Source organism: Mus musculus, chromosome 11 (assembly GCF_000001635.26).
Source record: "Mus musculus strain C57BL/6J chromosome 11, GRCm38.p6 C57BL/6J".
In the NCBI taxonomy this organism is placed as follows: Eukaryota; Metazoa; Chordata; class Mammalia; order Rodentia; family Muridae; genus Mus; species Mus musculus.
This window is the reverse complement of record NC_000077.6, coordinates 118599780-118615511: the sequence shown is the minus strand read 5'-3', so window position 1 is coordinate 118615511 and position 15732 is coordinate 118599780. Positions and strand designations below refer to the sequence as shown.

The 15732-nt window shown below is 51.9% G+C and overlaps 1 protein-coding gene across 25 annotated transcripts in view; it reads left to right on the top strand.

Annotated features, from left to right (window-relative positions):
- Window positions 1-15732, top strand: part of Rbfox3 (RNA binding protein, fox-1 homolog (C. elegans) 3) — a 421838-nt gene that overhangs the window by 296086 nt on the left and 110020 nt on the right. For 20 of the 25 annotated variants that reach the window (NM_001285437.1, XM_006533726.4, XM_006533727.4 and 17 more), the window contains one exon: window positions 5314-5353. The exons of the other annotated variants lie outside the window; for them this stretch is intronic. The gene's annotated coding sequence lies outside the window, so the exon portion shown is untranslated. The remainder of the gene's footprint in view (window positions 1-5313; window positions 5354-15732) is intronic. 25 annotated transcript variants of the gene reach the window in all.

Below are 15732 nucleotides of genomic sequence, written 5' to 3'. Positions count from 1 at the left end.
ATGCATCACATGAGAAGGTTTGTAAGTGCCTTCTGTAGCCTCCAGGTGGCTCATTCTCCTAAAAGGGCTCAGGATCATTAGGGAGAGGCCTGTTGGACAGCCTGTGACAGTCAAGGCAGAGGCTCCTGAGTCCATCCCAGCAGGAGGGTCTCCTTGACAACTGCAGTAACTCACAGGGCGCCATGGAAATCTACTTCAGAGCAGCAAAGGGGACAGCACCCAAGGGTACCACGTATCCCTGCTCCAGTCCAGCAAGGAGGTTGGCACCCAAGCTGTCCCTCTAAGGCCCCGTAGAAACTAAAAGCAAAGGATGATGGGGGTTGGGGGGAGCCACACCTGTGGATCAAACAATGACCTGCAGATTCACATGTGGAAACCCTAACAGGAAAAAAGATGGAGACATAGCAATCCTAGTCTGTTCCTAGGCCTTCACACTCCCACCCTCTATCCACGAAGTGGGTGCCTAGCTGGGGAGGAAGAAGGATGTCAGAGATGCAAAACTAAGTAGCTGCCTGAGCAGACGTCCTCCTCACTGCAACGTGCAGGTCTTTATCTGGTGGGTCACTTTGTGTGATCACACACCAAAATGCATTTTGCTAATAGAGACATGTTCTTCCATTCCGATGGTTGGTTATACTAGCAGCTTCCAGGTTAATTTCTTTCTTTTTTTTTTAAGATTTATTTATTTATTTTATACATATGAGTATACCATCATTGCTCTCTTCAGATACACCAGAAGAGGGCATCAGACCCCATTACGGATGGTTGTGAGCCACCATGTGGTTGCTGGGAATTGCACTCAGGACCTCTGGAAGATCAGTTGGTGCTCTTAACCACTGAGCCATCTCTCCAGCCCCGCCCCCTCCCCACTCCCGCCCCCCCAGATTAATTTCTAAAGACTAAAATGCTCAATGGTTGAAGGGCTCTGGGAGGCCAGAGGCCTCTGTGCTGTGGGTGTTAGATAGAGAGGAAAGGACAGGTGCCCAGGGGTATTTCTCCTGGAGGAGGGGAAGAGCAGAAACTGGAGACTGGATGGGGTGGGGGGCTGGAAGCATCCACTCACTGGAGACTGAGTGGATTGGGGGGGAGGGGTGTGGAAGCATGCAGTCACTGGAGACTGGATGGGGTGGAGGAGTGGAAGCATCTGATCACTGAAGGCTGGATGCAGGTGGGGAGCTGGAAGCATGAGGCTTACTGGAGACTGAATGGATGTGGGGGTGGGACTGAAGCATGGACTCACTAGAGACTGGATGGAGGGGGAAGGTGTGCAAGCATCCGCTCACTGGCAATGCACACTCCTCTGAACGGAGCTGATCCCACATTCAACATAGGAGACCTGCTCTGGCTCCAGAGGCAAATACTAATCTGCCCGTCCAGGCATCGTAACTCACTCAGCAGATATCCAGGTCCTACCTCCCATCTACAGCAGCCTCCATGCCAGGCTACGGAGACACTAGAGCCTCTAAGATGTGACCTCCACAGTGCGGGACATTCTCACCAGCAGGGGAGGCAGATAAAAGGTCAGAGGAAAGACAAGGAGCTCATAGAAGAGCCAGCCAGCCCATCAGGGAGCTCCCATCTGGCCAGGCTCCCCCAGATTTACCTGGAGACACTGGCAGGGGGCAGTGTGACAGTGTAACCCTAAGGCCTGCGGACTCGCTCTGTTGGGACTTGGTGGGCAGTGTGTCCACAGCTGCCCTTGGACCCGATTCACTGAGGCCAAAATGACCATAACTGTCAGTCTTGTGAGTGGCTGAGACAGCCATTCCCCAGTGAAGCTGAGCACTGTTCACACATCTGGAACACGGTTAAGGAGGTGCATGGGGCTACACCATGCTCTCTCCCTTCCCAGGGACAGGCAGGTGGGACAGACAAGCAGGCTGAAGTGATACAATGGACGTCTAGAAGGTGGGATATACTAAGCTCAGGATGGACAAAGGGTGGACCCTACCTGGCCCAGGGTGACGTGTCCTCGTGTAACACAGAGGCTAAATCTATATGGGACCAACTTCCTGCCTGTGCAGCATGGCCTTCAGAGAGAATAGGAGATTCTGTGACTCTGGAGACTTGGCAAAAGGACAGAAGTTAAACAGGCGATATCTAGGACCGAGGAACATGAACCCAGTTGCCATATTTGGTGGGAACACTAATTTCAGCAGCCCCCTGGTTACCCCTCTAGCACGGCTGCTCTCCAAATGCAGAGGCTTTGGGGAGAGAGAGGGCTCCAGTCTCCAGCCTGGGTCCATACGTATGTGCCAAAGAGTTGGCTTTGAAATATTTGACTTCATCTGAGCAAGAGCCATGAGACAGGTTCAACAGTTCTGTAGTGTGAATGTCTCAGAACAACTGGACAGTCAGGCCTGGATGGCGGGGCACTCTGCCTTGTTCATCCCTGCCAGTGCTGTCCAGAGACTGGGAATCCCAGGGCCAGAGGAGCTCCCAGGGACCAGGCACAGGTATAGGGATGCTGGCTGAGGGAAAGAGGGAAGAGGAGGCTGTCATCTTTGGTTTTCCTGTCAGTCCTGAGTTCACACCACCCAGCAGGGCAGTGGGCCCTTCCCTTTCTCAAGATGCGGCTGCAGACCCAGCTCCCTGGCCATGTTTGTGCTTCAGGGCTAGTGTGAACGGAGAGAAATAATACTGGGTTGGGAGGACAGGTCCGCTTATGAATTAATTCAGTCAGCACTGAGGCTACACACACACACACACACACACACACACACACACACACATACACACCACACACACCGGCCTTGAAAAAGGCAGCAATTGGTAGGAGCCACTCAACTCATCCATCTCATTTCAAAATGGATGGCTCTCTTCCAAGTGCTTTCCAACACACCTACCCCACCAAGTCACTTAACCGTGAAAACATTTAAAGAGCCAAAGCAGCCTTTGCCATCGCCTTCCCAGTGCCTAGTTCAAATCCAGCTGTCCCTTGGCCCACAGCCCTCCCAGCTGCGACTCTTAGGTGGGTTGCTTATGAAACAGCCAGGTGTTACCATGGAGATTTACAGACTCCAGTAGAGAGTCAGCCAAGCCCATTTTCATTCTTGCTTCCCATGGAGAAGGATGCTCCTTCCCACCTTCTAAAGAGAGGCCAACGGTGCTTGGGGGTGGGATAGCAGTGCTTGGGGTGGGGTCACAGTGAAGGACGGGGCTGGTGTAATATTAATTTGGACCTCAGATTTTTCTTATAAAAAGTCGGAGGGGAAGAAAGGGCCCTCCGTCTGTGGCTGTGGAGAGGGCTGGATGAGGCATGCCCACGTAAAATAAATGCCCATAGTCACCTTCTCTTTATGGTAATGTGGATAGAGATAATGATGGTGATTTTTCTAGAGCTCAAGAAAGATGCTCAGTCCAACTACCTTTCAGCCCAGGAGTGCTTCACTTCATCTTCTACTAAGTTAAAAGGAAAATCCACATACAGGGGCTGGAGAGCTGGCTCAGTAGACAAGCACACACGCTGCTTTTTAATTTTTTATTATTTATTTTACTATGTGTGTACGAGCAGGTTCACTGCATGTATATATATGCATGTATGTATCATGTATGTGCTTTATTTTACTTAGGGTTTCATTGTTGTGCAGATACCATGCATGACCAAGACAACTCTTACAAAGGCAAACATTTAATTGGGGCTGGCTTACAGGTTCAGAGGTTCAGTCCATTATCATTGTGGTGGGAGCATGGCAGCATCCAAGCAGGCATAGTGCAGGAGGAGCTGAGAGTTCTACATCTTCATCTGAAGGCAGCCAGGAGGAGGCCCTCCTCCGCACTATGGGGAACCTGAGTATAGGAGGCCTCAAAGCCCAAACTCCCGCCAACAAGGCCACACCTCCTAATAGTGCCACTCCCTATGGACAAGCATTCAACACATGAATCTGTGGTGGCCAAACCTATTCAAACCACCACATGCCTCACACCTCAGAAGATCAGAAGAAGATGCCAGACCTCCTAGAACTGCAGTTAGGGATGGGTGCTAGGAACTGACCTGGGCCTCTGGACACAAGAGGATCCTCTGCAGCCCCAAGCACTTCCTTCTTTTGCAGAAGAGCAGGATGCTGTTCCCAGAATCCATACCAAGTGGCCCACAATAGCCCATAAGACCAGTTCCAGAAGATCTGTCACCTTCTTCTGGCCTCCAATGGCTCTGCACACATGTGGTGTACACACGGACAAGCAGGCAAAACATCAATACACATAAATAAAAATTAAAACAGAAGCAAATCACACACAAATAGGCTTTGGAAGAGGCGGGGACATTCTAGCAGGAAGTGGAGATGGCAGAGTGACACTGTGGATTCCCTGACCTGGGCTTTGGGAAACAGCTGAGGTGCCAACTGCTGTGTATGCCTGACTGTGACCACAAGTGTTCCAAAACTGTGTGCACAGGTAATTCCGAGACTTCATAAAAGCACACAAGGAAAATCTACATATAGCAGCAAAGAACACAGTGCGTACAGTTACAGATATACAAACGCATGCACACATAGGCATGCACATACACACAGGTGCAAAACACACACACACACACACACACACACACACACACACACAGTTTGTTTCTAAGCTCCTGAGTGTCCTTCTGAGATATTAGGGTTGGGGGTCAGAACAGGTGTGAACCCCTCAGCCCATGAATTCCCTCTGTGAGTGTTTGGCTACAGGTTCGTGGATGGCAATGTGAATAAGCACGATTCACGACTGTCTATCCTTAGTTCCAAATCACTCCTGCTGATGGAAGCTACCAGAAGCTGTTCCTAACTTCAAACAGCACACAATAGTTGCTTGTAGATCACGGATGTGGCTGTATTAGCTGTCTTTCCTTTCGTAGGTATTAGGATTAATTTGCATAAGATGATCGCACTGGGACCGTTACCCGCATACTTCTCATACCTGGCATACTAGTTGTCTTGTAGCAATAGAAGCCCAAGTTGGGAATCAATATCCTGTTTAATCATCCACTGAGTGAGCATTTGTGGGTGAACTCAAGATCGCTTAGGGCGGGAGCGGGGGGGGGGGGGGGGGGGAGAAAAGGAACAACAGAAACATTCCAGAGTCGCAGAAGACAGAAGTTTAGGAAGGGCGGGTGAGGCCCCTCTTGTTTCCCTTCGCTTGTTAAATGATGCCTTGACTTCCGGCCCAGCTTGAAATGCTGCGGAACCCTTCTCACCTGGGCAGGCTTCCTCCTCCGGGGAGAGGGTGCTCCCGCCTCCCCCTCCCCCTCCCCCCGGAGCCAGCAGCACCCGCTTTCAGATGCACAAGGGCCAGGCTGATTGTAATTCTCTCTGCTTTCTCTTTCTCTTTTCTTAGAGAGCCCAGAGCGCCTCCGGGAAAATTGGCTGAATAAAAGGTATAAAGACTTTCTCTTTTCTTCCTGAATGGTTTTTGACAGATATGAGCATGTTGAACATCTCAGGAGCTGCTGGTGGTGAGCGCCAGGAATTGCTGGGGTTTCCCACTGGTTAGAGGGAGGGAAAGATTGGGGGATGGCAGGGAAATTTTGATATCTCCTCTCTTGTCCCCCCTGCCCCCGGGAAATAGGTTTGAATTTTGTGAGGAAGGAGGCTCAAGGGTAGAGAAGCTGAAAGAGCTGGACGACGGTCAAAGGAGCCTGTTCTTCCGCAGCTCCGATCTACCCCAGAAACTAGGTCTGATCCTTCCTGGCCCCACCCCTCACTCACTCCCCATCCAGCCCCCTCCCAGTTATTCAGCGCGTGTCCACCCTTCCCCGGGGCTGCACAGTCTTAGATCCCTCTGTCTAACTCCTCTCCCTGACCTAGTCTCCTGGAGCTGGAACTATGGAAACCATCCCAGTTCCAGGTGCTAAGCCTCACTAGGAGGCTGGACATTGTGAGAGGCTAAATCACCTGGTGCTCTTCTTGGCTCGCCCTCCACCAGCAACTCCTCCTTCTTCTTGGAGTTACAAAAAAAAGTTTTACTTGAAGTAGGGGAGGGGTGCTGTCCAAAGGATGGAGATTGGTTGTGAAAAAAATTAGGTGTGACTTTTCAGCCCACCTCCGTCTCCTACCACATACCTGTGCGCCTGGGGGCGGAGCTTCCTGTTTGTGAGCTCCTGGGTCTGGGGCGGGGCTTCCTGTTATGGAGCTCTTGGGTCTGAGGTTGAGTCTGAACCAGTGACACCGCAATCACAGAATACCTGATGCTGTGACAATGCAAGAAGAGAACAAATAAGCCCGGGTGAGGCTCAATAGGCTGGCTGAGCGCTTGCCTGCAATGCACGTGGCTGAGGTTCCATCCCCAGCACTTACACCACTTGTGGTGGTCCACACCTGTAATCCTAGAACTTGGGGATGGAGCCTGGAGAATCAGAAATTCAAGGTCAACTTGTGCTGCTTGTTGAGCTTGAAGCTACACTGGGCTACATGAGGTCCTGTCTCATAAAAGGAGGAGGGGCTGAAGAGATGGCTCCATAGTTAAGAGCCCTTGTTCTTGCTCAAAACCCAGGTTCGGTCCCAGCATGCACATGGTGAGTTATAATTGTCTACAACTCCAGTTCCAGGAGATCCAGCACCCTCTACTGTCTTCCGTAGGCATCAGATAAGCTGTGCATACATACCCACAGGCAAACATTTAGACAACTAAAATAAAAATAAATAGATTTTTTAAGAGACAAACTTAGCGGTTCACAGTTCTGGTTGCCATCCAATGTTGAAGTGCTGGCACCCTGTGAAGACATTACTACTGTGTCAAAAGACAAGAGAGGAAAGGAGGCAACTGGGCTGTATTTGGGGTTGGGGATGTGTTTGTGTGTGTTACATATATGGTTGCATGTGTACATGCAGACCCACTCACCCTTAAGCACACGTGTGGAGGTCAGAGGTCAACATGAGTCTCTTGGACTTTCTTTTTCAGCTTTAGTTCTTAAGGTAGCCCCTCACTAAACCCGGTGCTCAGTGATTGGCTAGACTGGCTGTAGATCATGTTCCATTAGTCTGTGCCTCCCCAGCATAGGGAATAGAGTCACCTGCCACCACACCCTGCTTTTATGTGGGTGCTGAGGGGGTCAAACTCAGGACCTCTTGTTTGTAAGCTACTGTACCACCCACTGAGCTAGCTCTCCAGCACCCCCTCAACTCCCCCTTTTAGAATGCTATTAATTACCCCCCACCCACCCACCCAGGAGAGTGGAGCCTTTATGGTCTAGTCACATGTTGACACTGTTACTATAGTAATTAATTTCCACAGGAGGTGAGGGGCATTCAAGCTCAGCAGATGGCATGTGGCAAGGGCCTCAAACGCTTTCTGCATGTCAGAATCAAAAACAGTTTCATCAGATTCAGGAACGCCGTGTGTTCCTAAGGTGAACTTGTAATGTCTTTTGGGCTGATTTTGCTCCAAGATACCCTTGGTTCCCATGTCTGCCACAAGGAGGCAAAGTCCCGTGTGGAAGCTGGCTTCACCCGGCCACACAGGCTGTCTGGGAAGCTGACTGCTTGGGCTCTGCTCATCAGCTTTCCGTCAGAATGGCCTGGGGGAGCCATTCCTCCTGTGGCTCACGCTTCTCATGCCCAACAGTGCTTTATAAGATGCCCCAACTTAAGTCACGCTCTGGCTCTTTGATCTTGGTCAGAGTTGTAGTGGCTCCAGGGCTGGTGGCACAGCCCTATAATCTCCGTGCCTGTGAGGCTGAGGCAGGAGGATAACAAATTCAAGTCCAGACTGAACTATAGAGTGAGACCCTGTCTCAGCAAAGGAACAAAAAGTTGTGGACATGAGCACATTAAGCAAGTTAAGTCAGTCTCTGAGAGGCAAATACGCTACGATTTCTTTTACTCATGAGTCCTGGGTTTTATGTAGAAATTAAATCGTACATGTTTAAGTGACAGAAAAGCAAAAGGAAGAGCCTGCCAGATGGCTCAGTGGGCGCAGGCACTGCCACCAAGCCTGAGCACCTGAGTTCCATCCCCAGACCCGACATGCTAGAAGAAGAGAAGTGACCCCTGTAAGTTGCCCTCTGACCTCCATAGGAGCTCATACGCGTGCACACACACACAGAAACAAGAATATAAAACTTTTTGAGACAAGATCTCACTATGTAGCCTGGGCTGTCCTGAACTCTCTATGTAGAACAAGCCGGCCTCACCATGTCCAGCAGTAAACAAGTAAATAAATGTGAATTAAGAAAATAAATAAAGTGGACTACTGGGATGTGGTAGGGTAGCAGGGTATGGGGGGATTATGTTCAAAGGATATTGTATATTTGCACAATCATGGCCTTGTGTGAGCCTACCTAACAATTTTTAAAGTTGTATTGACTATTGTAGACACTTTACATTTCCATGTGAGTTTTAGAGCTCATATGTAAATTCTGTTAAAAACGAAAAACAAACAAACAAACAAACAAACAAACCTACCCAGCTAGGATTTTAGGCAGGCTCATCCTGGATCACTGACGACATCCAACACCAGTTAGCTCCTGTGTCCAACACAAGGTCTGTCTCCAGACGTGGAACTCTGGTCCTCTATTTCTCTCGGGTAGTGCAGCCTCTGGCGCCCGTGTGCATTCCCGCAGACCCGCTCCCACGTGTCTTGCTTCTCTTTGCTACCTCAGAGGCTTTTTCCGTTCCAGCTCTGGCGACAGCAGTGGCGGCTGCACAGAGATCAAATTCTTCTGTGCTTCACGTATTGATCTTGTGTCCCGCAGCCTTGCTGAACTCGCTCGCTGCTGGCTCCTGTCACCTTTCACACGTTCTATGCAGGAGGAGGTGTTGTCTGTGAGTGAAAGCTATGTCACTTTCTAGTCTGGGGTCCTTAACACTGGATGCAGGCAGCGTAGGGCTGAACAGGAGAGATAACGTGCTTGCATCACCTCGGGTCGTAAAACATCGTGTTAGTTGGAGTGTTCTATGACCACCCCTACTTCCTACCTTGTAAGACTTGCTGCAAGTTATTATTATTATTATCATCGTTATTATTTGTTTAGTAGAGGGCATGTACATGCTAGGACACACATGCGAGCCGAGATCAGAGGACTGACTACTTGCTGAGTCACTTCTCTCCTGAAGTATGTAGGTCCCAGGAATTAAACTCAGGTATAGTTCTTCTTCTAGGGGCGGGGCTGTTGTGAGACCACCATCCATGTTGCCTGGCTTGTTAGCCAGTGGTGTAGTCATTCAGGTCTTGTCTAGGTAGCTACATTGTTGCAATTTCACGCAGGTAGATCTAGCACCCGGCATCCTGGTCCTCTGGCTCTAACAGCCTTTCTGCCCCCTGAGCCTTAGATGTAAGGGTTGTACTCTAGATGTATGGGCTAGGGCTAGACAGCCCATGGTCAGCTCTCCTCCACATATGGACCAGTTTGGATTTCTGCGATGGTCTCCACCTGCTTGCTGCATGAGAACAAGTTCTTAACTGGTTCTCCATCCTATCTTGCTCTGAGACATTGTTCTTTCTTCTTCCCACAGTGTTAATGATGTCATTAGTCCATCCAGGATATTTGTTTCCTCTCAGGTATTATAGCTTTTAGGACTAAAGTTATTGTGGGTTATTTAAAAAAATAATAATAACCTTTCTACCTGATAATATAATGGAATACAGTACATAATACCTATTTTAATATCTTTGTCTGTCTCAGTTCCAACCTCTTCTCATCTCAGGGGCTGCTCTCTGCCTCTTTTCATTCCTGACAACTTTTTAAATAAGTTTTATTTTGTATGTATAGGTGTTTTGCCTGCACATGTGTCTGTGCACCATGTATGTGCCTAGTACTCATGAAGGCCAGAAGAGGGCACCAGATCTCCTAGAACTGGGGTTACAGACAGTTGTAAATTGTTATGTGAGTGCTACAAGTCAAACCTAGGCTCTCTGGGAGAGCAGTCCGTGCCCTTAACTGCTGAGCCATCTGTCCATCCCCAGACCTGGTCATTTTTAATTAGACATTGGATGCTATCAGTTTTACCTCGATGGGAGGTGGGTGCTACCAACTGAGTCTCTGCCTATTCCTGTACATATTCCTAAGCCTTGTTCTGGATGCAGTTACGTGACCCTTGGCCCTTGGCCCTTGACCTTTGACCCCAGCAGTTCCTAGTCTCAGACTGTCTGCTGCTCAGAGATGATTATGACTCTAGTCATTCCTGCTACTAGGGCCTTGGGAACTGTAAAGTGCCTTTACCTCTCAGGTGACTGCTCTTGCCTCTCATGAATGCTGGGCACTCTCAGGTGGTATTTACCTTGGCTGTGGGGAGTCTTGGTTGGGTGCTAGATGGAGCCAGTCTCTAGGGCTTCTCCTCTGGCCAGTACTGTCCTTTCCAGGTCCTGTCCTAGGACAGTGGGGATCCTGAGTCGTCCCTCCTTGTCCCCTGACTCTGGTCCTTCCTCTTCATAGCTGACGATGGCTCTTTGGTTGGTTACCACTTCATGCAGGAGGCAACAGGCGCCCTTGACTCTCCACTCTGTCTATAAAGGGAAGATTTCCTGCTCGAACTTGGTTCTACCTGTGATGTGACTACGTGGCCCTTTGGAGGGTGCATACATGTGCATGTGCACATGCACAGACACAGGGGTGCCAGGCATGTGCCTGTCCAGGTCTCCCTGTCCTCTAGGGTGAGAGGAGTGAAAGGCAGGTCATGCTGCTGTCAGAGCACTTGGGGCTCAATGTCCCAAAGTGGAGGCCAACACCTCGGGTTTCTTCCCTATGAGAACGGCAATGGAACACTGCAGCCTTGGGGTGCAGAACCTGACAAAGGGCATGTCATATAATGTCTTCTCGGGAGAATCTTATCTATGAAGAATAAGAGAGGAGGGTGAGGGGAGGGAAGGGAAGGGGAGAGGGGAAGGGAGAATAGAGGAGAGAAGGGGAGAGGAGGGGAAGGGAGGGGAGGGGAGGGGAGGGGAGAGGAGAAGAGAGGAGAGGGAATGATTGAATACCACAGTCAGCAACCCCCAGCCACCTCTCCCCCATAAACATTACCAAGTAGGAGGTCCTGGCAGCTAAGCATCCAATCCTCCAAACCCAGCCCCCACACGGGCCTCATCTGCGATGGGTAAGGCTGAAGCCTTACTCTGCCCGAGCACAGTCTCCCTCTTGACTCTTTCTCTGGACACAACATTGCCAGCCAACAAGGGGCTTGGAGTCAGCCCAGCTCCCTTCAGCCTACACTTTCCTCCATGCCAAGCGTGTCCCTGAGCAGTGGTGATTGTGGACTTCTTGGCTGGGGTTTCTGCGCCCTGCCATGTGGAAGGAGGGGGGGGGGGAGATCAGAAGGAATCAGAGGGCTCAGCCTTCCTGTGCATTCTGGCCCGATGCCTCTTTGAGAGATATCTCCACTACCCAGACTTCTGCTGACTGGAGTCATATCAGATGTGGTTTGTTAGATGTGTGTGTGTGTGTGTGTGTGTGTGTGTGTGTGTGTGTGTGTGTGTAAGAGGAAGACAGACAGAGACAGAAAGAGACAGAGATAAATTTTTCTAGTGAATGATCTCCAAATCTGTGGGTGGCAAAGGGTTAACCCCAACTCTGTGCCTGACCCCAGAGCCAACCTACATCTTGCCACATGAGCAATATACTTTGGGTATTTCTGGCTGGAAAATCGGCTCCCAGCTCCACAGTTCTGCACCACAGAACATGGAGATATCTCTCTCTCTCTCTCTCTCTCTCTCTCTCTCTCTCTCTCTCTCTCATACACACACACACACACACACACACACACACACACACACACACACACACACGCGCGCGCGCACACACACACTTCCTGCAGGTCCCCAGCTGGGGGTTTTGTGCCATCCATGGAAGGAGTGGAGCCGTAACATGAGGGGCAGGATTTGGGGGGAACGGGAGGACAAGGCTGTGCAGATGTGTGGAGGGCTGCAAAACCAGCCTGTGTTCTCCCCGGAGTATTAATTACAGTTGGAGTCTAGGCTTGTCAGGGCGCGCTCTGCTCGGGCAGAGTAATTGATACCGGTCGGAGCTGTGGGTGGGTCATGGTGCAGGAGCAGGATACCAGGACATCACTCTCAGCACTGCCCGCCTGCTCCATGGAGAGAAATACAGGAAGTTGTGAGCCCCTGGCAGCCTGGCTACCCCTTCCCTGTGCCTTTCCATCAGGCAGCCTTCTACAAAATGTGTACTGTCTTGCCTGGGTTCATGGGATGTCTGCATAGAGTCATCCGCTGGTGACTGGGGTCAGAGTGTTCACCACCGATGAGTGCTGGTGCGCGCTTTGCGCTCTCCATGGTGCTGATGTCATCACTGGGGGAGGTCAAACCAGCGTCAGCCTGCCCAACCCTGCCTGGGTCCTTCCTCTCACCGGGACATCGCAGGCCATGTTCGAGGGCTGCCTGAGCACCCTAACTTTCTGCTTCTGGCAGCTGCACCTGCAACCTAGGCTGGTCATGGAGAAGAGTGCCACCTTACAGTGGCCAAGGAGAGAGTGGGAAGGGATAAAATAGAACCCATTAAAGGGCACACCATAGCCACACAGCTAGGGCCCATGTCCCCAAAGCACCATGGGCCTTAAGCAAACCTTCAGCACATCAGCCCTTGAGGAACAGGCTAGACCCAAACTATTAACACTGTTCCCTGTTCCACAAATGCTCATGTCCGTCTTCAAATGCAAAATGAATTCTGCTTGTCTCCAAGAGTCCCAAAGTCTTAACAATTCCAGAGGTGCACAAAAGCCAAAGTCTAAAGTCTCCCCCAGAGTCAGGGTGAAATCTGAGCTGCAAGCCCATGCTGGGGTGAAAACACCCACTCTGGAGGGGAGGGTGCTTGGCAGGCCAAACTTCCTGCAGAGCTGTGCCTGGTGTCTAGGGCATGTGGTGGGATGTGTGGACAGCTCCCCTTTTCTCCTCCCTTGGGGACCCTGACCCTGTATCCTCACCCCTTCCCCTGTGCCATCACCCCCTCTTCTGTCCCCTTCCCTGTGCCCTTCACCCTCCCCTGTCCCTTTTGCCCTCTCCTCACCCCTTCCCTGTCCCCTCGCCCATTTCCCTGTTCCCTCACCCCTCCCCGTCCCCTCACTCCCTCCCCATCCCCTCACTCCCTTCCCTGCCTCCTCACTCCTTCCCCTGTCCCCTCGCCCCCTCCCCTGGCCCCTCCCCCCTCCCCTGGCCCCTCACTCATTCCCCTGTCCCCTCACCCTTTCCCTGTCCCCTCACCCCTTCCCTGTCCCCTCACCCATTTCCCTGTTCCCTCACCCCTCCCCGTCCCCTCACTCCCTCCCCTGCCTCCTCACTCCTTCCCCTGGCCCCTCGCCCCCTCCCCTGGCCCCTCACCCCCTCCCCTGGCCCCTCACTCATTCCCCTGTCCCCTCACCCTTTCCCTGTCTCCTCACCCCTTCCCCTCTCCTCTCACCCTCTCCCCTATCCCCTCACCTCCTGTCCATTCACCCCTCCCTGTCTACTCAGCTCTGTCCTTATTCTTCCACCTCCTCCACTGTCTTCCTAGGCCCTGTCATTGTCCTATGGCCCCTCGCCCCACCTACCCTTCCCTTCCCCTTCTCTGTCCCCCCACTCACCTGGTCTATCCTCTAAGGCTCCTCCCCTGGCCTCCCAAAGACCCCTCTCCTGTCTCTGTCCTCTCACCTGCTTTGCTGACTTCTGCTCCCAAGAGGATAGGAAGTTTAATCTACCTGGGTGCTTAAATGGGTGACACTGGATCCCAGTCCGGACAGCGCCAGCTCAGGGCTTGTGCTATGATACCTAATGCCCAGTCTATGAAAAGGACCCAGTGAATCTGAGCTCCTGCCCTTTCTCATCCCACAGCTGTACTTGGGTAGCACTATGGAAGATCTTTCTCTCTCAGACAGACTCATTGGCCGCAGAGGGCCCCAGGCTCCATCTGGACTGGCACAGCAAGCTGTACACACTGCGGTGTTGGGGGAGCGGCTGGTGGAGGCAGGAATTTGCGAGCATACCCGTCTTTCTTGTGGCAGATTTGGGGCACAGGGGCAGCCAGTAGCATGGGTGACTGGCCAAGCACACACAGCACCATCAGTGTCAAGGGAGCCCAACAACCACCACGCGTCAGTGCTGTCTAGAAGGGATGCTGACTCCACAGAGTGGAGGTCAATCCCTGAGAGCCCCAGAGCGCTCGGCTCGCCGATGGCCGCCTTTAACCGCACTGCGTGGAGCTGAGGCTGGATGTGATCTGAGAGGCTTGAGTGGCAACAGGCGGGTTCCTGGGGTATCTTTGATCGTGTGCAGTAAGGCTCTGCTCTCCGCCCCATCCTGGTCACAATTCATGTCAGTGATTGTGTAAACATTCCGTAGGCATTACAGGAGCAGAGATGAAATTTTATCAAACGTGATAAGAATAGATGTAAAAATCTACTTGGGCTAATGCTGTAGGAAGATCGGGGGCTCATTGTAGGGAATTCAGCCCAGTCAGTGGTACCAGATACCATCCCCCACCTGGGTACCAGATACCATCCCCCACCTGGGTACCAGATACCATCCCCCACCTGGGTACCAGGTACCATCCCCCCACCTGGGTACCAGATACCATCCCCCACCTGGGTACCAGATACCATCCCCCACCTGGGTACCAGATACCATCCCCCACCTGGGTACCAGGTACCATCCCCCCACCTGGGTATGGTGACAGTTCTGGGGTAAGCCAGCTGTGTGCAGAGAAGTCACATAGCACAGGTAGCTGACCCTGACAGGGGCTTTCTTTGATAAGACATGATGTGCCCTAGAGTGTTCAGACTCATCAGCCAGATGGTGGGCTTGCTTAAAGTGTATCTGAGGGCTGGGGGTGGGGGTGGGGCTCACATCCCAGGAGACTGATGAAGTGGAGGCTCCCGATCACACCAAGGGAATGACTGGGGGTCCAAAAGCTTCTTAGAGCAGGACAGGACTTAGCAAGCCAGAGACTTTCTCTGGGACACTGCGGGCAGGCTGGTGTTAGAAAGGGAGAGTACCTTCAGCCTCAGGTACCATCAGCAGGGCTGTGGGTGGGTACAAGGCTCAGACTAGAGAGAGGAAGAGATCTCTTCCATCCTCAGGCCTCAGTGTGGGAGCAGCGTAGGAATTCTATTGTCCAGAGGGGTGGGGAGGATAAAGGAAGGGATGGGAGGAGAAAGCAGGGGAGTGGAGGAGAGGGAAGGGGAGGGGAGGGGCAGGGCGGATCCAGGCTTGTGAGAGCAGGTTACACCTCGGTGGCTGCCATATGGCACTTGCTGGAAAGGGAAGAATCTGCCCGCCACTTTAAATCAGGAGTCAGACAGCGCTGGCAGGGCACAGGGCTGTGTCCCCCACCCCACCCTCTGCCGAGGTGCATCCTCCTGCCCGCGTTCCTCTCTGGCTGCTGAATTATTGAGAGCGCTGTGTGCTTTATTGCTGTGCTGGAGGGGCACTGTGGCATAGCAGCTGAGCTTGGAGTGTGTCTGTGGTCCAGGGGGGTCGTGACAGGCCTGAGCTTTCCTCCCTAGAACCCCGATGAGGGGAGCGTCCTCCTGCTCTCCCCTCCGTAGCATTATTTATTCATAGTCGCTGGCCTTCTGATCAAGGCTACGCACCCTCCCCCACTCTGACACCACCATTCTGGAAGGATGTGGATTGAATCTGTGGCAAATGGCATTGCCTGGCCCACATGTTAGGGCTCTGGGGTAGGGTCCCTCTGCCACTGGCATGGCAGGCGAGGGAGTAGCCTGTCCCTAGGGATTACCTCCAATGTCTGTCCCATTTTAGTTTGTGTCTGGGGTGAAGTGTAAGTATGTAGATACAGATGAGAATGAATGGTATGCAGGTGAGTGCAAGAGGAAG